Below are 21,815 nucleotides of genomic sequence, written 5' to 3' on the forward strand. Positions count from 1 at the left end.
CGAATCAGGGCCATTTCTCTTTCTTCTTCTAGGAGGTCGACTGCGTCCTGCCGGGCTTGTTTTGCTTCATCTTCTGAGTAGAGCTTGACTTTGGGAGCATTGTGAAGCAGGTCACTCGGTAAGACTGCCTCGGCTCCATAGACCAGAAAGAATGGGGTTCTTCCGGTCGATCGATTCGGGGTTGTCCTCAATCCCCGAAGGACTGATGGGAGCTCGTCGACCCATGCACCTGCTGCATGCTTGAGATCGCGCATCAATCGGGGTTTCAGTCCTTTGAGAATTAGGCCATTTGCCCTTTTTGCTTGTCCATTCGACTGGGGGTGAGCGACCGAAGCATAGTCGACCCGAGTGCCCTGAGAGGCGCAAAAGGCTCTGAACTCGTCGGAGTCGAAGTTTGACCCATTGTCCGTGATGATATTGTGCGGAACTCCATATCTGAATATCAACACTCTGATGAAACTGATAGCGGTGCAAGCATCGAGATTCCTGATAGGCTTGGCTTCAATCCATTTGGTGAACTTCTCGACTGCTACCAGCACATGAGTGAAGCCGCTCCTGCCTGTTCTCAGTGGCCCAACCATGTCCAGCCCCCAAACAGCGAAGGGCCAGACGAGCGGAATGGTTTTCAGGGCTGACGCGGGCTTGTGCTGCATATTGGAGTAATACTGACACCCTTCACATTTGTCGACTATCTCTTTAGCCATCTCATTGGCCCTTGGCCAGTAGAACCCCGCTCGGTATGCTTTAGCCACAATGGTCCGAGAGGACGCATGATGACCGCAGGTCCCTGAGTGGATATCGTTAAGGATCATCTGACCTTCTTCTGGTGTGATACACTTCTGGCCGACCGCAGTCGCGCTTTCCCTATATAATTGTCCCTTTATGACTGTAAAGGCCTTGGATCGACGGACAATCTGTCGAGCCTCTTCCTCGTCTTCTGGGAGTTCTTTCCTTAGGATGTACGCGATGTACGGTTCTGTCCAGACGGGAGTGGTAACCAGCACTTCCATTATCAGATCGACCACAGGTGGAACTTCAACTTCAGTCGGATCCGTGGCGCTCTTTGGCTGCGGGGCCTCTTCCGTGAAGGGATCCTCCTGGACTGATGGTGTGTGAATGTGCTCCAAAACCACATTGCTGGGAATGGCTTCTCTTTTGGAACCTATTTTTGCCAAATCATCAGCTGCTTGATTTTTCAGTCGGGGTATGTGATGAAGCTCTAACCCCTCGAATTTCTTCTCCAGCTTTCTCACTGCGTTGCAATAACCAGTCATGGCTGGACTTCTGACATCCCATTCCTTCATCACCTGATTAACCACCAAATCTGAGTCGCCATAGACTATGAGGCGACGGACGCCAAGTGAGATGGCCATGCGCAACCCATATAAAAGTGCTTCATATTCTGCCTCGTTATTGGAGGAATCAAAATGGATTTGAAGAACATATCTGAGTTTATCTCCTCTGGGGGAGACCAACACCACTCCGGCACCGGAACCACTCAGCATCTTGGAGCCGTCGAAGAACATAGTCCAATGCTCCGAGTGAATCTGAGTCGGCAGCTGCTGTTCAATCCATTCGGCGACGAAATCTGCGATTGCTTGGGACTTGATAGCTTTCTTTGCCTCAAACTTGATATCAAGGGGAAGGAGTTCAATCGCCCATTTTGCCACTCGACCAGTTGTATCCCTGTTATGCAGGATCTCTGATAATGGAATGATCATAGAAGCAGTGAGCAACTTTCTTGGTGGTCATATAAATCCCATATACAAGCTTCTGATAGTAAGGATATCTTTGCTTCTATGGGGTCAGGACTTCGGAAATATAGTATACTAGGCGCTGAACTTTGAAGGTTTTCCCTTCTTCTTCCCGCTCGACGGTAAGTACCGTACTCACGACTTGTCCTGTGGCTGCAATGTAAAGCAGCAAAGGCTCTTTGCTGATTGGGACAGCAAGCACCGGCTGGGTGGAGAGCAGAGCTTTGAGCTCTGCAAACGCTGCATCAGCTTCAGGAGTCCACTCGAACTTGTCCGACTTCTTCATCAATCGGTAAAGAGGTAATACCTTTTCACCGAGACGAGATATGAATCGACTTAGGGCGGCCAAACAACCAGTAAGCTTCTGGACGTCGTGCACTCGCACAGGGCTTTTCATTCAGAGTATAGTGCCAACTTTTTCTGGATTGGCGTTGATTCCCCGTACGGAAACGAGAAAACCGAGTAACTTTCCGCCAGGGACTCTGAATGTACACTTTCATGGATTAAGCTTGATATCATACCTCCTAAGGTTGGCAAAGGGTTTCAGCAAGGTCAGTCAGCAGGTCGGAACCCTTTCGTGACTTGACCACAATATCATACATGTATGCTTCCACGTTCCAACTGATTTGAGTGAGTAAACACTTCTGAATCATCCTCATGAATGTGGCTCCGGCATTCTTGAGGCCGAACGACATGGTAACATAACAGAAGCACCCGAATGGAGTGATGAAGGCTGTCTTGATCTCGTCAGGTCCATACAGACGGATCTGATGGTACCCGGAATAGGCATCTAAGAAAGACAGTCGCTCACATCCCACAGTCGAGTCGACTATCTAGTCGATGCGGGGGAGAGGAAAATGATCTTTCGGGCAGGCCCGATTGATATGTTTAAAGTCAATGCACATGCGAAGTGACCTGTCCTTTTTGGGGACCATGACAACGTTGGCGAGCCACTCGGAGTGGTAGATTTCCCAGATGAACTCCGCTGCTAAGAGTCGATCCACCTCTTCGCCAACAGCTTTTCTCTTTTGGACGGCGGACCGTCGAAGATGTTCCTTGACAGGTTTTACTTTTGAGTCGACTCTCAGGCGATGCTCAGCTAGCTCCCTGGGAACACCAGGCATGTCGGAAGGCTTCCATGCGAAGATGTCCCAGTTCTCACAGAGGAACTGGACGAGCGCTTCTTCCTATTTGGAGTCAAGTGTTGTAGAGATATGAGTCGGGGCGGCGCTGGGGTCGGTCGGGTGGATGTGAGCAATCTTCGTGTCGCCAGTCGACTGGAAAGCTGACTCTGTAGCGGGCTTCTTGGCTCGCAACAGATCACTCGGGTCTGTAGTCTTCTGGTATTCCTGCAACTCCACCACTGCCATCTGTGCGTCGGCGATCTTCGAACTCTTCTGAAAACATTCTTCCGCTTTCTTCTGATTGCCCGTAATGGTGATCACACCTTTGGGGCCAGGCATCTTCAATTTGAGATACACGTAACATGGTCGGGCCATGAAGCGTGCATAAGCCGGCCTGCCCAAAATAGCGTGATAGGAACTCTGGAAGTCTACAACTTCAAATGTCAACTTTTCTTTGCGGTAATTCTTGGAATCACCGAAAACCACATCAAGAGCAATCTGGCCGAGTGATTTAGCCTTCTTCCCAGGAATGACTCCATGGAAGCTCATGTTGCTGGCACTGAGTCTAGACATCGGAATGCCCATCCCCTTCAACGTCTCGGCGTATAATATGTTCAAACCACTGCCACCATCCATCAGGACTTTGGTCAGTCTAGTGCCTTCAACAACTGGGTCGACCACCAAAGCTTGCCTCCCAGGGGTGGCGATGTGTGTTGGGTGGTCGGACTGGTCGAATGTTATGGCAGTCTGAGACCATTTCAGGTAACTAGGTGTTGCCGGAGCGACCATATTCACCTCTCGGTTAATAACTTTCAGTCAACTTTTGCTCTCAACATCAGCAAAAATCATCAGGGTGGAATTGACTTGAGGGTATCCGTCATCACTGTCCTCCTTGTCCTCGACCTTGTCTGACTCCTTTTCCTTTCCCTTGGTCTACTTGCCCTAGAACTGCTGGATCAAGAGTCGACACTGTCGAGTGGTATGTTTCGGGTAAATAAAATTACCCTCTTCATCTTTCTTCGTGTAGATGAGACACGGTAAGTCCAACACATCATTTCCCTCCTGGTCTTTAACCTTTTTGGGGTTCCAAGGCCCTTTAGGTTTCCCTTTAGACTTTCCTTGGGCCAAAGCTAAAGCTTCCCCGAGAGCTGCTGGCTCGGCCTTCCGCTTCTGCTTCCGATTGGAATTGCCTCCGGTTTCTTGGGTGACTGACTTGAGCTTGCCACTTCTGAGTCGATCCTCGTCTTCACCATTAGCGTACTTGGTGGCAATCTCCATCATCCAATTCAGGGACATTTCTCCGGTTCGACCGAATTTCAAATTTAGCTCTCTGTACTCGACGTCTTCCTTGAAGGCACAAACTGCTTGGTGGTCAGGCACATTTTCCATTGAGTGATGTAACGTGATCCATCTCTGGATGTAATCCCTCAAAGTTTCATTTGGCTTCTGCACACAAGACCGCAGTTCCGTCAGTCCTGCTGGTCGCTTGCATGTGCCCTCAAATGCGGTGATGAACACTCGGGAGAGATCTTCCCAAGTGTAAATGCTGCCAGGTGCTAACTGGTTTAGCCACGCTCTGGTCAAGCCCTCCAACATGAGAGGCAGGTGCTTCATGGCCACTTCATCATTGCCGCCACCAATCTGGACGGCCACTCGGTAGTCCTCAAGCCAAGTATCAGGCTTGGACTCGCCAGTGAACTTACTGACTCCAGTCGCCAACCTGAAATTGGGAGGAATCACAGCAGCCCTGATGGCTCTACTAAAGCACTCTGGCTCCGAAACATGTACTCTGCTGCTCAGGCGCATCTCTGTCGTGGCCTTCTCGGTGAGCCCTGTTCCTGTCGACCATACCTTGGACAAGGATGGATCTCGCGTCAAAGCCTGGCCCTCTGGGGTCAACTGGAATCCTTCGCCCACCACTATGAGAGCTCCTGTCATCCTGCTGGCGAGGCACATACGACCCACTCCTCGGGGGAGGCGTGGGCATTCGACGTCGACCGTCACGATCGACTTGGTGATCATACTGTTGGGTTACGTAGTAATTTCAAAACTTTTCCTACGCACACGCAAGATCATGTGATGCATAGCAACGAGAGGGGAGAGTGTTGTCTACGTACCCACGAAGACCGACTGCGGAAGCGTTGACACAACGTAGAGGAAGTAGTCGTACGTCTTCACGATCCAACCGATCAAGCACCGAAACTACGGCACCTCCGAGTTCGAACACACGTTCAGCTCGATGACGATCCCCGGACTCCGATCCAGCAAAGTGTCGGGGAAGAGTTCCGTCAGCACAACGGCGTGGTGACGATATTGATGTACTACAGCAGCAGGGCTTTGCCTAAACTCCGCTACAGTATTATCGAGGACTATGGTGGCTGGGGCACCGCACACGGCTAAGGAATAGATCACGTGGATCAACTTGTGTGTATCTGGGGTGCTTCTGCCTCAGTATATAAAGGAGCCAAGGGGGAGGGGGCCGCCGGCCAGGAGGAGGGCGCAGGAGCAGTCCTACTCCTCCCGGGAGTAGGACTCCCCCCCCCCCAATCCTATTTGGACTAGGATTCCCCGAGGGGGAAAGAGAGAGAGCGGGGCCGGCCACCTCTCCTAGTCCTAATAGGACTAGGGGAGGGGGAGGCGCGCGGCCACCTTGGGTTGCCCCTTTCTCCTTTCCACTAAAGCCCATTAAGGCCCATATGGCTCCCGGGGGGTTCCGGTAACCTCCCGGTACTCCGGTAAAATCCCGATTTCACCCGGAACACTTCTGATGTCCAAATATAGGCTTCCAATATATCAATCTTTATGTCTTGACCATTTCGAGACTCCTCATCATGTCCGTGATCACATCCGGGACTATGAACAACCTTCGGTACATCAAAATGCATAAACTCATAATATAACTATCATCGTAACCTTAAGCGTGCGGACCCTATGGGTTCGAGAACAATGTAGACATGACCGAGACACGTCTCCGGTCAATAACCAATAGCGGGACCTGGATGCCCATATTGGCTCCTACATATTCTACGAAGATCTTTATCGGTCAGACCGCATAACAACATACATTGTTGCCTTTGTCATATGTTACTTGCCCGAGATTCGATAGTCGGTATTCCAATACCTAGTTCAATCTCGTTACCGGCAAGTCTCTTTACTCGTTCTGTAATACATCATCCCACAACTAACTCATTAGTTGCAATGCTTGCAAGGCTTAAGTGATGTGCATTACCAAGAGGGCCCAGAGATACCTCTCCGACAATCGGAGTGACAAAACCTAATCTCGAAATACGCCAACCCAACATGTACCTTTGGAGACAATTGTAGTACTCCTTTATAATCACCCAGTTACGTTGTGACGTTTGGTAGCACCCAAAGTGTTCCTCTGGCAAACGGGAGTTGCATAATCTCATAGTTATAGGAACATGTATAAGTCATGAAGAAAGCAATAGCAACATACTAAACGATCGGGTGCTAAGCTAATGGAATGGGTCATGTCAATCAGATCATTCACTTAATGATGTGATCCTGTTAATCAAATAACAACTCATTGTTCATGGTTAGGAAACATAACCATCTTTGATTAACGAGCTAGTCAAGTAGAGGCATACTAGTGACACTCTGTTTGTCTATGTATTCACACATGTATTATGTTTCCGGTTAATACAATTCTAGCATGAATAATAAACATTTATCATGATATATGGAAATAAATAATAACGTTATTATTGCCTCTAGGGCATATTTCCTTCAGTCTCCCACTTGCACTAGAGTCAATAATCTAGTTCACATCGCCGTGTGATTCAACAGTAAGAGTTCACATCACCATGTGATTAACACCCATAGTTCACATCGTCATGTGACCTATACCCAAAGGGTTTACTAGAGTCAATAATCTAGTTCACATCATTTATGTGATTAACACCCAAAGAGTACTAAGGTGTGATCATGTTTTGCTTGTGAGATAATTTTACTCAACGGGTCTGTCACATACAGATCCGTAAGTATTTTGTGAATTCTATGTCTACAATGCTCTGCACGGAGCTACTCTAGGTAATTGCTCCCACTTTCAATATGTATCTAGATCGAGACTTAGAGTCATCCAGATCTGTGTCAAAACTTGCATCGACGTAACTTTTTACGACGAACCTTTTGTCACCTCCATAATCGAGAAATATTTCCTTATTCCACTAAGGATAATTTTGACCAATGTCTAGTGATTTACTCTTAGATCACTATTGTACTCCCTTGCTTAACACAGTGTAGGGTATACAATAGATCTGGTACACATCATGGCATATTTTATAGAACCTATGGCTGAGGCATAGGGAATGACTTTCATTCTCTTTCTATCTTCTGCCGTGGTCGGGCTTTGAGTCTTACTCAACTTCACACCTTGTAACACAGGCAATAAACCTTTTCTTTGACTGTTCCATTTTGAACTACTTCAAAATCTTGTCAAGGTATGTACTAATTGAAAAAACTTATCAAGTGTCTTGATCTATCTATATAGATCTTGATACTCAATATGTAAGCAGCTTCACCGAGGTCTTTCTTTGAAAAACTCCTTTCAAACACTCCTTTATGCTTTGCAGAATAATTCTACATTATTTCCGATCAACAATATGTCATTCACATATACTTATCAGAAATGTTGTAGTGCTCCCACTCACTTTCTTGCAAATACAGGGTTCACCGCAAGTCTGTATAAAACTATATGCTTTGATCAACTTATCAAAGCGTATATTCCAACTCCAAGATTCTTCCACCAGTCCATAGATGGATCGCTGGAGCTTTCATATTTAGTTAACACCTTTAGGATCGACAAAACCTTCTAGTTGCATCGTATACAACTCTTCTTTAGTAAATCCATTAAGGAATGCAGTTTTGTTTATCCATTTGCCAGATTTCATAAAATGTGGCAATTGCTAACATGCTTCGGACAGACTTAAGCATAGATACGAGTGAGAAAATCTCATCGTAGTCAACACCTTGAACTTGTCGAAAACCTTTTGCGACAATTCTAGCTTTGTAGATAGTAACACTACTATCAGTGTCCGTCTTCCTCTTGAAGATCCATTTATTTTCTATGGCTTGCCGATCATCGGGCAAGTCAACCAAAGTCCATACTTTGTTCTCATACATGGATCATATCTTAGATTTCATGGCCTCAAACCATTTCGCGGAATCTGGGCTCATCATCGCTTCCTCATAGTTCGCAAGTTCGTCATGGTCTAGTAACATGACTTCCAGAACAAGATTACTGTACCACTCTGGTGCGGATCTCACTCTGGTTTACCTATGAGATTTGGTAGTAACTTGATCTGAAGTTACATGATCATTATCGTTAGCTTCCTCACTAATTGGTGTAGTAGTCAGAGGAACAGATTTCTGTGATGAACTACTTTCCAATAAGGGAGAAGGTACAATTACCTTATCAAGTTTTTTACTTTCCTCCCACTCACTTCCTTCGAGAGAAACTCCTTCTCTAGAAAAACTCCGAATTTAGCAACAAAAGTCTTGCCTTCGGATTTGTGATAGAAGGTGTACCCAACAGTCTCCTTTGGGTATCCTATGAAGACATATTTATCCGATTTGGGTTTGAGCTTATTAGGATGAAACTTTTTCATATAAGCATCACAACCCCAAACTTTAAGAAACGACAACTTTGGTTTCTTGCCAAACCACAGTTCAGATTGTGTCGTCTCAACGGACTTAGATGGTGCCCTATTTAACGTGAATGCAACTGTCTCTAATGCATAACCCCAAAATGATAGTGGTAGATCGGTAAGAGACATCATAGATCGCACTATATCTAATAAAGTATGGTTATGACGTTCGGACACACCATTACACTATGGTGTTCCAGGTGGCGTGAGTAGTGAAACTATTTCACATTGTTTTAATTGAAGACCAAACTCGTAACTCAAATATTTTACCTCTGCGATCATATCGTAGAAACTTTTATTTTCTTGTCATGATGATTTTCCACTTCACTCTGAAATTCTTTGAACTTTTCAAATGTTTCAGACTTATGTTTCATCAAGCAGATATACCCATATCTGCTCAAATCATATGTGAAGGTCAGAAAATAACGATACCAGCCGCGAGCTTCAACACTCATCGGATCGCATACATCAGTATGTATTATTTCCAATAAGTCAGTTGCTCGCTCCATTGTTCCGGAGAACGGAGTCTTTAGTCATCTTGCCCATAAGGCATGGTTCGCAAGCACCAAGTGATTCATAATCAAGTGATTTCAAAATCCCATCAGCATGGAGTTTCTTCATGCGCTTTACACCAATATGACCTAAACGGCAGTGCCACAAATAAGTTGCACTATCATTATTAACTTTGCATCTTTTGGTTTCAATATTATGATTATGTGTATCACTACGATCGAGATCCAACGAACTATTTTCATTGGGTGTGTAACCATATAAGGTTTTATTCATGTAAACAGAACAAAAATTTATTCTCTTACTTAAATGAATAACCGTATTACAATAAACATGATCAAATCATATTCATGCTCAACGCAAACACCAAATAACACTTATTCAGGTTCAACACTAATCCCGAAAGTATAGGGAGTGTGCGATGATGATCATATCAATCTTGGAACCACTTCCAACACACATCGTCACTTCACCCTCAACTAGTCTTTATTCTGCAACTCCCGTTTCGAGTTACTAATCTTAGCAACTGAACTAGTATCAAATACTGAGGGCTTGCTATAAACACTAGTAAAGTACACATCAATAACATGTATATCAAATATACTTATGTTCACTTTGCCATCCTTCTTATCTGCCAATCACTTGGGGTAGTTCCGCTTCCAGTGACCAGTCCCTTTGCAGTAGAAGCACTTAGTCTCTGGCTTAGGATCAGACTTGGGCTTCTTCACTTGAGCAGCAACTTGCTTGCTGTTCTTTTTGAAGTTCCCCTTCTTCCCTCTGCCCTTTTCTTGAAACTAGTGGTCTTGTCTACCATCAACACTTGATGTTTTTCTCGATTTCTACCTTCATCAATTTCCGCATTACGAAGAGCTTGGGAATAGTTTCCATTATCCCTTGCATATCATAGTTCATCACGAAGTTCTACTAACTTGGTGATGGTGACTAGAGAATTCTGTCAATCACTATCTTATCTGGAAGATTAACTCCCACTTGATTCAAGTGATTGTAGTACTCAGACAATCTGGGCACATGCTCACTAGTTGAGCGATTATCCTCCATCTTTTAGCTATAGAACTTGTTGGAGACTTCATATCTCTCAACTCGGGTATTTGCTTGAAATATTAACTTCAACTCTTGGAACATCTCATATGTTCCATGACATTCAAAACGTCTTTGAAGTCCCGATTCTAAGCCATTAAGCATGGTGCACTAAACTATCAAGTAGCCATCATATTGAGCTAGCCAAACGTTCATAACGTCTGCATCTGCTCCTGCAATAGGTCTGTCACCTAGCGGTGCATCAAGGACATAATTCTTCTGTGCAGCAATGAGGATAAACCTCAGATCACGGATCCAATCCGCATCATTGCTACTAACATCTTTCAACACAATTTTCTCTAGGAACATATAAAAATAAACACAGGGAAGCAACAACGCGAGCTATTGATCTACAACATAATTTGCAAAATACTACCAGGACTAAGTTCATGATAAATTTAAGTTCAATTAATCATATTACTTAAGAACTCCCACTTAGATAGACATCCCTCTAATCCTCTAAGTGATCACGTGATCCAAATCAACTAAACCATGTCTGATCATCACGTGAGATGGAGCAGTTTCATTGGTGAACATCACTATGTTGATCATATCTACTATATGATTCATGCTCGACCTTTCGGTCTTCGTGTTCCGAGGCCATATCTGTATATGCTTGGCTCGTCAAGTATAACCTGAGTATTCCGCGTGTGCAACTGTTTTGCACCCGTTGTATTTGAACGTAGAGCCTATCACACCCGATCATCATGTGGTGTCTCAGCACGAAGAAATTTCGCAACGGTGCATACTCAGGGAGAACACTTCTTGATAATTAGTAAGAGATCATCATAAAATGCTACCGTCAAACTAAGCAAAATAAGATGTATAAAAGATAAACATCACATGCAATCAATATAAGTGATATGATATGGCCATCATCATCTTGTGCTTGTGATCTCCATCTCCGAAGCACCGTCGTGATCACCATTGTCACCGGCGTGACACCTTGATCTCCATCGTAGCATCGTTGTCATCTCACCAAGCTTGTGCTTCTACGACTATCGCTACCGCTTAGTGATAAAGGTAAAGCATTACATCGCGATTGCATTTCATACAATAAAACGACAACCATAAGGCTCCTGGCAGTTGCCAATAACTCGGTTACAAAACATGATCATCTCATACAATAAAATTCAGCATCATGTCTTGACCATCTCACATCACAACATGCCCTGCAAAAACAAGTTAGACGTCCTCTACTTTGTTTTTGCAAGTTTTACGTGGCTGCTACGGGCTTAAGCAAGAACCAATCTCACCTACGCATCAAAACCACAACGATAGTTTGTCAAATAGACTCCGTTTTAACCTTCGCAAGGACCGGGCGTAGCCATACTTGGTTCAACTAAAGTTGGAGAGACAGTCGCCCGCAAGCCACCTATGTGCAAAGCACGTCGGGGGAACCGGTCTAGCGTAAGCGTACACGTAATGTTGGTCCGGGTTGTCTCGTCCAACAATGCCGCCGAACCAAAGTATGACATGTTGGTAGGCAGTATGACTTATATCGCCCACAACTCACTTGTGTTCTACTCGTGCATATAACATCAACATAAATAACCTAGGCTCGGATGCCACTGTTGGGTTTCATAGTAATTTCAAAAAATTTCCTACGCACACGCAAGATCATGTGATGCATAGCAACGAGAGGGGAGAGTGTTGTCTATGTACCCACGCAGACTGACTGCGGAAGCGTTGACACAACGTAGAGGAAGTAGTCGTACGTCTTCACGATCCAACCGATCAAGCACCGAAACTACGACACCTCCGAGTTCGAGCACACGTTCAGCTCGATGACGATCCCCGGACTCCGATCCAGCAAAGTGTCGGGGAAGAGTTCCGTCAGCACGACGGCGTGGTGACGATCTTGATGTACTACAGCAGCAGGGCTTCGCCTAAACTCCGCTATAGTATTATCGAGGACTATGGTGGCTGGGGCACCGCACACGGCTAAGGAATAGATCACGTGGATCAACTTGTGTGTATCTGGGGTGCCTCTGCCTTAGTATATAAAGGAGCCAAGGGGGAGGGGGCCGCCGGCCAGGAGGAGGGCGCAGGAGGAGTCCTACTCCTCCCGGGAGTAGGACTCCCCCCCCCCCCCAATCCTATTTGGACTAGGATTCCCCAAGGGGGAAAGAGAAAGAGGGGGGCCGGCCACCTCTCCTAGTCCTAATAGGACTAGGGGAGGGGGGAGGCGCGCGGCCACCTTGGGCTGCCCCTTTCTCCTATCCACTAAAGCCCATTAAGGCCCATATGGCTCCCGGGGGGTTCCAGTAACCTCCCGGTACTCCGGTAAAATCCCGATTTCACCCGGAACACTTCCGATGTCCAAATATAGGCTTCCAATATAACAATCTTTATGTATCGACCATTTCAAGACTCCTCGTCATGTCCGTGATCACATCCGAGACTCCGAACAACCTTCGGTACATCAAAATGCATAAACTCATAATATAACTGTCATCGTAACCTTAAGCGTGCGGACCCAACGGGTTCGAGAACAATGTAGACATGACCGAGACACGTCTTCGGTCAATAACCAATAGCGGGACCTGGATGCCCATATTGGCTCCTACATATTCTACGAAGATCTTTATCAGTCAGACCGCATAACAACATACGTTGTTCCCTTTGTCATCGGTATGTTACTTGCCCGAGATTCGATCGTCGGTATTCCAATACCTAGTTCAATCTTGTTACCGGCAAGTCTCTTTACTCGTTCTGTAATACATCATCCCGCAACTAACTCATTAGTTGCAATGCTTGCAAGGCTTAAGTGATGTGCATTACCGAGAGGGCCCAGAGATACCTCTCCGACAATCGGAGTGACAAAACCTAATCTCGAAATACGCCAACCCAACATGTACCTTTGGAGACACCTGTAGTACTCCTTTATAATCACCCAGTTACGTTGTGACGTTTGGTAGCACCCAAAGTGTTCCTCTGGCAAACGGGAGTTTCATAATCTCATAGTTATAGGAACATGTATAAGTCATGAAGAAAGCAATAGCAACATACTAAACGATCGGGTGCTAAGCTAATGGAATGGGTCATGTCAATCAGATCATTCACTTAATGATGTGATCCTGTTAATCAAATAACAACTCATTGTTCATGGTTAGGAAACATAACCATCTTTGATTAACGAGCTAGTCAAGTAGAGGCATACTGGTGACACTCTGTTTGTCTATGTATTCACACATGTATTATGTTTCCGGTTAATACAATTCTAGCATGAATAATAAACATTTATCATGATAGAAGGAAATAAATAATAACTTTATTATTGCCTCTAGGGCATATTTCCTTCACATACTGCTCATGGTTCCCATACTGGTCACGCCGGTCTCCACGTCCCTCACGCCTCGGGGGCGATCTCGGGCTGTGAGCCGACTGGACCGTGTCCGCAGCAACGGATCTGCTGTGAATTCTGTTCCGCGACTGAGAAACAGCGGAATTCTGATCTCCTGCTGCCCGGAGTAACACTCTGATCTGCAGCAAGCCTCTGCCAGCCTCCGACTGGGAAGGCTGAATCGACTCCGCTATACGGGCCGCAGCTGCTAAATTCTGAATCGGAGTCCGATATACCTGTGGGGGCGGGAAGAGCTGACGTCGACTGGATTCGGGAACCCGTTGTCGCGCCCGCTCGTCGAGTGCTCGTTGGAGGTTCTCCAGTCGAGTGCGCTCAGCCAAGTTTGCCAGGCACGCGTCCTCCAAGGCGCGAGCTTCGGGGGTTTCTCCAACGATAGGAGTGTGCAGTGCATCCATGTTCCGGCGGCGAAGTTCTTCTCTCTGCAGCGACGTGAGAGGCTCGGGAAGTTACTCCTCATGGGGACGCGACGGGTCGCCTCCTCCTGCGCATCCGTCGGTGCGGGTAAAACTGGGGGGGCTGGGCGGTCCATCGACCATCAGAACCTCCACCGCCGGATCGCTGCTATCGCACTCGGATGCGGTCTCTTCGGAGCCAGTCGAATAGGTCGTAGAGGGATCCGTCGGGCTCGATCGCCGCGAGATGGCCGACTGACGGGCCACCGCGTGTCTCACCCACCGCTGAAGTCTCGACCGACCGAAGCGCTTGCGACGGCGGGAAACGGGGAAGGAGGACAGCACAGGAGTCGACCGATAAGGGGTCGACGGTTGCCGCAGGAGAACACCACAGACACACGCGCGAAAGTGCGTTGCCCCGCGGATAGGGAGTGCGTCCACGTCGAGCGGAGCCTCCTGAAGCCAGGCGGAGTCGTCGGCGATGAACATGAGCGCGCCGAGACGGATCTCGCGGCCCTCCACCAAAACTCCGTCGAAAACCATGATGATTTGGGTCAGAAAAGATCGCAACTCCTCCAACAAAACGCTAAAACACTTGCCCCAAGGTGGGCGCCAACTGTCGTGGTTCTAACTCTGACAGTAATGTAGGGGGGTAAGTATGGAGAGGTGAGGTCTTAGCTATGGAGAGGTTGTAAGGACGCAAGGTTTACGAGTTCAGGCCCTTCTCGGAGGAAGTAAAAGCCCTACGTCTCGGAGCCCGGAGGCGGTCAACTGGATTATGTGTGTGTGTGAGTTACAGAGGTGCGAACCCTTGTCTCGGAGGAGGGGGTGGCTTATATAGAGTGCACCAGGACCCCGGCCAGCCCACGTTACGAAGGGTTCAATGTGCATTAAGGCAGGGCGTTTCTGGTAACTCTAGTAATAAAGTGCTATGATGATCATAAAAGCTACTTAATGACCGACCGTTAGAGTGCGGGGCGCCTTTAGGTCTCCTGGCCGTCGAGTGGTTGGGTCTTGGTCGAGTGATTGCTTCTTGGTCGAGTGTCTTCGAGTCTGTCAAGTGGGACACCTTCAAGTCGATTGAAAGGTGATTTCTTCTAGAGATGTCCTTGGGTAGGGCAGTTAGGGCAGGTCCATGACCCTACCCTAGGTTCATAGCTTCGTCAGCCGGGAAGGAGGCCAAAAAGACCCGGGGCGGCCTTCGTCGCCGCGGCACTTCGGACACAATATCCGAAGGCTCTGATGCCCATTCCGCCTCCAAAGAGGACGAGGAGGAGGAGGAAGATGAATCCCCTGCGGGGCAAGAAAGAAGAGGACGGCCTCCGTACACTTGGAGGCCGAGCTACCCAAAATGGGAAAGGCTCCTCTTCCGGAGGAGTCCACCGCCGCCGCCGACAGCGGCCCGGCATGGGATCCCAGGGCCCAGCCCCTGGTGAACTCTTAAGTATAAAATCCGAGTACGTTTTTAGGCGTCTAGACTCATCTTGGCATAGTATTTTAACCTAAGCCATATTTTTTGTAGTCCGGCGAGGTCCGTACCAAACAATCCTCATCAGAGGATTCGCTGAGCTCAGATGCTATGGAGAGCGGGACGCCCCCAAAGGCCCCTTCCTCGAAACAGGTGCATAACAACGAGGCTTTGTCCCAGAAGGACCCAGGCCAAGGGGGAGAGGAAAAGACCATGAAGGCAGTGCCTGGAGGTCAAACCTCAGGGGCCGGACACATGGGGGAGAAGATTCCCATGGGGGCTGACAGCGGGGGCCATCCTGAGTTGGGCTCCCAGCCGGATGCAATTCCGGAGATCTATATGGCTCCAGAATCAAGCAGGCAGCCTCCCTCGGTTGGAGGGGGCGTGCCTGTTCCATCGGCAACCTCTGTCCAACCAGAGGTGTCGGATGCTTTGTTGGTGGCACTGAAGAGCGCCTCCATCGTTGATGAACACCATGCCCTTATGGGTGCGGTGATTGAGAAGATTCAGTTAGCTGAGAGTGGACTGAACTAAACCTGTATCAGCCTTATAAAAGGCTTTGAAGTATGTTTTATGAGTTTTCGAAGAGTGTCATAGTATAGGTAGTAGCCCCTGATACACTGTTCGGTGAAAAAAAGAACTGGACAGAGGATCTAACTTATGTTCGTAGGAAGACTCATTGAATGACATCTATTTCTCTTTTGTTATAAGCAGACGTCTGTAGCAGCTACTGCTTCTCATACTGTGGAGATCTCCAAGCTGAATCAAAGTCTGGAGCGGGCCAAAGAAGAAATTGGCCAATTGAGAATGCAGTTGAGAAATAAACAAGGTATGCACAAGTCTTTTTCGCGTTTATTGCGAATGAATTTTCAATATGAACTAAGCCGCGTGATTTGCGCTAGGGATTGTGACCGAAGTTGAAGCCCTTAAGAAGGTTGTGGTCGAGGCCGAGAAAAAGGCAGCCACAGAGCAGGCTCTTCGTGAGAAGCACGAGGCCAGGGTTATTAGAGCTGAGTAGGAGCTGCAAGAGGCCGTGAGGAAGTGCGAGACCTTGGAGCAGAGTTTAATGGAGAAAGAATCCGAATTCACCAAGGCACATCAGGCCACGAGCGATACCTGGGGGAAACCCAAAGCGCCCCGCAGGGGATCCAAGAGGCGAGAAAGATCGCGGCGGGTAAGGTTTTTTTCCATGTAAAGTAAGTATTTGAGGGGAAAACTATGTTTCTAAGTTTGAATCCGGATTTCTCATGGGTATTTGCCGAGCTACCCCGCAGCATATCCGATGCCGCCCAATTCTACCGAGCCGAAGAAAGGAACACTATAGATAAGCTCTTCTGGTCGCGGTATTTGGCACCGAATTATCCGGTGCCTTTTGCCGATCAACTGAAACAGCTGATCGAACTGCATAAGGCGGCGGAACTAGCCATGAAAGATTTGGTTATCCGGCTATGGCCTGCCGAGCCGATTCCCAGCAGCTACTTCAGGCTCGTGAAGCGGCTTGTAAGCGCTTGCCCTCGACTTGACGTCGTCAAGCGGTCGGTCTGTATAGAAGGTGCGCGAATGGCCTTCGCCCGCAAAAAGGTGCACTGCGGGAAGATGGATGCTGAAAAGATGATGACCGAAGGACCGCCAGAGGGGAAGGAGCACCGCAAGCCCGGATTGTATTATGAGAGTGTCCTAAAAGGATCCTACCTTGCAGCGGAGCTATGCGCCAAGGACATTATAGTTCCATGAATGCCAATTATGTTGTCCTTTGTAATGTTTGAACAAGGTCATTTATTGACTTCCTGTTATATAAAAGTTTACCCTCCTGTGCGGCTGTTTTATATGTTAAACCTGAGAGTTGGCTAGTCGTCGGCTTCTGCCCCCACATAAGAAGTACGGGGGTGTTTGGGATAAACCTGAGCACTCTTTATCCCAGTTTTAGGTCCTTCGAAGGAGGTGCTCAGCACGACGAACCAGGCAATCGGACTATAGGGCTTTATCACTCTCACTTAGCCATAGGAGCTTTAGTAAGGTAGGTGCAGCCCCTGGTGTTCGGAAGACCATACTAGGGGCTCTATAAGCACCTGATCGGAGGAAAAACCGATCTGTCGCACGCTGCATTGGTTATGGCATTATGCGGGAGAAATCCTTAAAGATTTTGTGACCTCTCGAACAGCTGACAGTTAGTTTTCATCTTTCTCTACTGAGGTGCTCGTCCAGAAGAACCGGGACACAATCGCAGTAGTTCTCCTAGTGCTACCTTAGCCGATATAGCGGAACATAAGGTACCAAAATATGGGAGCCGGGCAAACCCAACTATTGACCCAAGACATGATTCAGAGCTGATGCATATAATGCTATGGGTTTGGGGTGCCGAACTTCCATGAAGGTGTTCGGACTTTATTGCCGTGTTATGGGTAAAACGAAGCCCCTGGCATATTTTAAGGCATATCGCTATGTGCGGATGCCACTTGACGAAAGAATTTCAATAAGAAATAACAGCAGGTAGACATCATATAAATCCACATGTTGTATTTAAATAGTACGTCTATGCGTATGGGTACAAGTAATGTGATAAAAAAGGAATATGATTGCGGAACCTGCTGAGACCAGGGGGAAGAGACTGAGTGCGGATCCGTAATATAGCCAGATGGCCATTGCGGGGAATGTCTAAGGATTCCCTTGCGCATTCAAGCTGCCTCCGTATAGCCCGTCCTGGTCGGTGCGAAGGTGAACCTGTGAAGGAAATGTAAGAAATATTTGCGCACCGGAGAGCGGTTGAGCCGCTGAATGCGGCCTGTCCTGGCCTTCGCCGGAGTGTTTAATTGAGCTCTAGAGGAGCCGGGTTATCCTTCCACGAAGTAGTTCGGAGTCCCTTGACGGTGTTCGGGAGCCTGGACGTCGACTCGAGGTTCGGCTACAAGGTGCTGCTCGTTGCTTCTGCTGCTAAGGCAGTGGTGTATTTGCTGGTGTCAAGGGAAGGTTCGGCCTTGCCATTTACCGTGATGACGCCGCGTGGACCGAGCATCTTGAGCTTATGGTAGGCGTAATGTGGCACCGCGTTGAATTTTTTTGAGCAAACACGGTCCGTCCGAGCAGTGCCTGATAATCACTACGGAAAGGGACGATTTCGAAGATTAACTCTTTGGTACGGTAATTTTTTGGTGATCCGAAGACTACCTCGAGGGCAATGGAGCCTATACAGCTGGCTTCCACACCTGGTATAATGCCTCTGAAAGTGGCTCTAGTGGGTTTGATCGCCGAATGATCGATGCCCATCTTGCGCATTGTGTCCTGATAAAGCAGATTTAAACTGCTGCCTCCGTCCATAAGGACTCGAGTGAGGTGGAACGCGTCTATTATTGGGTCGAGGACTAGTGCGGCTGGATTGCCCTGATTGGCATTAACCGGACGATCCGTGCGGTTGAAGGTGACCGGCCCTAGTTTATATTGTGGGACGACTAGTTCTGTTAAGTCGGCATCCCTAAGGGTGCATATCCGGTCCGAGTTGGTAATTTGGGTTGTATTTACCACATTCACCGATTGAATATGCAGGGGAAATTTCTTTTGCCCTCCTCTGTTCGGTGATCTGGGCTCTTCGTCGCCATCATCGCTTCGAGACCCCCCTTCGTCTTTGGTGCCTGTCCTGCCGGCTTATTTGAAGACCCAGCATTCTCTATTGGTATGGGTGGCTAGCGTTCCGGGGGTGCCATGAATTTGGCATTGAAGATCGAGTATGCGGTCCAGACTGGATGGACCCGGATTGTTATTTTTGGGTGGCCCTTTCCGCTGACCGGACTTTGAGCCCCTGAACCCGGCATTAACTGCCGTATTTTCGGCATTTTCACCATATTTGCGGCGCTTATGTTTGTTGCGTCATGGTTTGCTGTTGCTATCCCTGGCTTCTGATATGCAAGGTTTGCCTGTTGTATTGGTACTACGAGCCAACCAGCTATCTTCGCCCGCGCAAAAGCGGGTCATAAGTGTCGTGAGGGCTGCCATGGATTTTGGCTTCTCTTGGCCGAGGTGCCGGGCGAGCCATTCGTCGCGGATATTATGCTTAAATGCCGCTAAGGCCTCTACATCCGGACAGTCGACAATTTGGTTCTTCTTGGTTAGGAACCGGGTCCAGAATTTCGTGGCAGATTCCCCTGGCTGCTGAGTTATATGACTTAAATCGTCAGCGTCCGGCGGTCGCACATAAGTGCCCTGGAAATTGTCCAGGAATGCATCTGCCAGGCTCTCCCAACTTCTGACCGAGTTTGCCGGCAAGCTATTGAGCCAATGTCGAGCAGGCCCTTTGAGTTTTAGCAGGAGATACTTGATGGCATGTAAATCATCCCTGCGGGCCATGTGAATGTGGAGGAAGAAGTCTTCTATCCATACCGCGGGGTCTATAGTACCATCATATGATTCAATGTTTACGGGTTAAAACCCTTCTGGGAATCCATGATCCATTACTTCATCAGTGAAGCATAAGGGGTGTGCTGTGCCTCTGTGCCGGGCTATATCACGACGCAGTTCATACGAGTCTTGTCTGCTGTATTCGGCCCCGCCGGATTTGCTTTTAGTGTATCTGGCGTGACGACCATCATCACGTGTTGGGGCGCGACCCCGTGATCCGTAGATCGATCTTGCATGTTTTATTTTGTTTTCCAGTATGTCTCGCAGGTCCCGTGTGTTTCCCCAGGCCTTGGTATTTTTGTTTGAATGGCGGCGGGGTGCGGGTTGGACTTCGGGCTGATATGCCTCTCTGTCTCGGCCACGAGGTGGCCGATCATCCGCATCATACGCTGGTGATGTAGGTTTCAATGCTTCCTCCTCGAGTTGAGGTAGCAACCTACGCTTTGGGTAACTCTTGGTTGGGCGCTCGAGTTCGTATTCCTCGGCTGCCAGGTCTTTAGTCCATCTATCCGCTAGCAGATCTTGATCAGCTCGAAGCTGTTGTTGCTTTTTCTTCAGGCTGTTTGCTGCGGCTATAAGCCGGCGCTTGAAGCGCTCCTGCTCGACGGCATCCTCAGGCACGATAAATTATTCGTCGCCGAGGCTCACTTCGTCTTTGGAGAGAGGCATGTAATTGTCATCTTCTGATTCTCTGTTTGCTGCCTATTCCGGAGGGCTAGCTTGTTCATCCTCCCGCTCGAGGTCTGGCTGGAGGGGATTGTCGTCGTCTTCGGCACTATATGGAGCCTTATTGTCTCTTGTGCCGATATCGCTGCTTTTGCTATGGCGGGACTTAGAGCGGCGCCGCTGACGTCGGTGCTTGGATTGCTTCTTGGAGGGATTATCCTTCGTTGTCTTGTCGCCATCACCTTCTTTGGGGGGTGTCCACCATGTATATATCATACGATGAGGTGGCAGTCCAGCGCCCTGTGGGCGGTGGTTCTTGTTCGTCTCTTGCATCGTTGTCCATACCGTCGATGTCTTCGGAGCCGAAGTCGAGCATGTCGGTTAAATCGTCGACAGTGGCTACTAAGTGGGTGGTGGGTGGGGAGCGAATTTCTTCATCGTCTGCATCCCATTCTAGCCGGACATAGTTCGGCCAAGGGTCTCCTGACAGGGAGAGAGACTTCAACGAGTTTAGTACGTCGCCAAAAGGCGAGTGCTGAAAGATATCCGCGGAGGTAAACTCCATGATTGGTGCCCAATCGGATTTGATGGGCACGGACGCAGGCGGCTCAGAGTCCATGGCCGGGGACGAATCCAATGGTTCGGCAACACGGGTCTCGTAGGAGGTGAAGTCAATATTCGGCTCTATCGCCACTGAATGTGCGGCCTCCATGGCGGGGTCCATCCACCCACCCTCAGATGGCGCAATTTGTTCCTGATTGAGGACCGGAGTGGTTGCAGGTGTGATATCCCGAACACTGTCCGATGGCAGAGCTAAATCATGCTCGTCGTGATTGTGCGGCGCACCTGACATGGGCTCGAATCCGTCGAAGATCAAGTCTCCGCGGATGTCGGTAGTGTCGTTCAAGTTTCCAAACCTGACCTGATGGCCAGGGGCATAGCTCTCGATCTGCTCCAGATGACCAAGCGAGTTGGCCCGCAGTACGAAGCCGCCGAATACGAAGATCTGTCCGGGGAGGAAAACCTCACCCTGGATCACATCGTTGCCGATGATCGAAGGAGCCATCTGGCCTTATGGTGACGGCACGGTGGAACTGTCAATGAAAGCACCAATGTCGGTGTCAAAACCGACGGATCTTGGGTAGGGGGTCCCGAACTGTGCGTCTAAGGCGGATGGTAACAGGAGGCGGGGGATACGATGTTTACCCAGGTTCAGGCCCTCTCGATGGAGGTAATACCCTACTTCCTGCTTGATTGATCTTGATGATATGAGTATTTACAAGAGTTGATCTACCATGAGATCGTAGAGGCTAAACCCTAGAAGCTAGCCTATGGTATGATTGTTGTTGTCCTATGGACTAAAACCCTCCGGTTTATATAG

The sequence above is a fragment of the Triticum aestivum genome, chromosome 4A, assembly GCF_018294505.1.
Source record: "Triticum aestivum cultivar Chinese Spring chromosome 4A, IWGSC CS RefSeq v2.1, whole genome shotgun sequence".
NCBI lineage: Eukaryota > Viridiplantae > Streptophyta > Magnoliopsida > Poales > Poaceae > Triticum > Triticum aestivum.